Genomic DNA, 1,830 nt, shown 5'->3' with positions numbered 1-1,830 from the left:
CCTTATTTCTGACATTGCAGACAGCTATACTAAAACGATGGGGAACACCACTAGAAAATATTTAACCTGCGCAACCTAGTTGATAACAAGCATCTAACTGTGGTTGCGCACATTTGGCATTACAATCTACTAAGTGTTAGAAATAGAAGATGTTGATGATTTGTATTTTCGCTCTAAGAACTATTAATGGAATATATAATAGCCCTGTTCCAGGTACTACACGACTTGCAGGTTTTACAGGATTCACAAGAAAAGTAGTAAACTATATGGAAGGTGGTGACCGGGAACCACTTACTGTAAAAACCTGCAAATCGTGAAACACCTGGAACGCAACTAATAAGTTGTATGCAGGCTTCTTATCTCAGCAATGAAACCGTATCTTTTCTACCAACATTGTATCAACACATTATCCACGGTCTTATCGCTTGCTCAACTTACGCAATTTTACAATAAGCCTTAGTTACATTTTAATGGGAAAATTTCTTTCAAAATAGCATAGTTTGGCGGAGGTCTGTCAACCAAACTCATCAACCAAAGGTAGAAGGTTTTGTCATTAGTTTCTGACTACATTTAACAATTTTATTGAGCTAAAGTTTCACTTCAAAAATGTGGAAAAACAATTTACAGTAGTTTTCAATTACAGTTAGTTTATGATGATAGAGCGATTTACTGATGCATTCGGTTACAAGTAGCCGGTTATTTAAGCAGAAGAGGTCCCACTCTCAAAATTAACGGCTCATATGTATACCAAATAAAAATAGGTACATACTACCTATGTAGATATACACTGCCGGAACAAAGTATTGGCACAGCAAATTTTTCACAATATATGCAACAAATTTTTATTCTAATATTTTTCCGCCAATTTTGTAAAAAAATATGGTTCATTCTACAACAAAAAACATAAAAATATAATTCCTTAACTACACTACTACTACAAATCTGCGTACTCAAAAAAATTTAAAAAATCTGATTAAAAAATTCAAAATTTTGCATGAAAATTTGCTGAATTTTCGCGAGTTTTGGCCAAAGCTTAGGAGTTATATTTTTATGGTTTGCAGAATAAGCCATATTTTTATACAAAATTGGCGGAAATATATTATAATAAAAATTGTTGCAAATATTGTGAAAAATTTGCTGTGCCAATACTTGTTCCGGCCGTGTAATGTATGTATGAACAAATTTGTTAATGAAAAAACGTTTATTTTAGTGTGATTTAAGCTTTCTAACCATCAAACATTTGTTTTCCATATTTCATATTGCAACGCTAGCCAAGTTTGGTACTGGGGCGAAATATCAAGGCTCGACGCACAAAGGCAACTAAGCGACAAACCCACCGGTTCGTTTCTGGTGCGTGATTCGGAAACTCGTGGCTGCCAGTTTACGTTAAGTTTTCGAATTGTGAACGTAACGTTTCATTATCGCTTAGAATACCGTGATGGATATTGGCATTTTGAGGAATTACAATACGAATCTATTGTGGAAATGATAGAAGACATTCTATATCGTTGTACTAATGATAATTTTGTATGTTTCGTAAAAGTACAGAATGAATTGCAACCGCCCTGTCCAGTCATATTGAAGTATCCACTTAGTCGCTATTTCAAAATGCCACAGTTGCAGGACTTGTGCCGACGTGTTATACAGCAACATACCGCATCTGAAGAAATTTCAAAGCTGCCGATTCCACCAAAGCTTCAAGAATATTTAAATGTTAAACGCGAACTAGTATTTCATAGTTAATCATAAATTCACTCATTTATAAGAAACTGTTGTTTTTAACACATGCGAATTGTTTTGCTTATTGCTAGAACTTTTAATAATTGCAAT

At 34.1% G+C, this 1,830-nt stretch overlaps 1 pseudogene; it reads left to right on the top strand.

Moving 5' to 3' along the window:
• The window catches only part of LOC108377447 (phosphatidylinositol 3-kinase regulatory subunit gamma-like), a 17,610-nt pseudogene extending 15,786 nt beyond the window's left edge, over positions 1-1,824 (top strand).
• The last annotated feature ends 6 nt before the right edge of the window (positions 1,825-1,830 follow it).

Source organism: Rhagoletis zephyria, unplaced genomic scaffold (genome assembly GCF_001687245.7).
Source record: "Rhagoletis zephyria isolate East Lansing unplaced genomic scaffold, Rhagoletis_zephyria_1.1 Rzeph_scaffold_12094, whole genome shotgun sequence".
Lineage (NCBI taxonomy): Eukaryota > Metazoa > Arthropoda > Insecta > Diptera > Tephritidae > Rhagoletis > Rhagoletis zephyria.
Note: the sequence above shows the minus strand (reverse complement) of the source record. Positions and strands in the feature narration are given on the sequence as shown.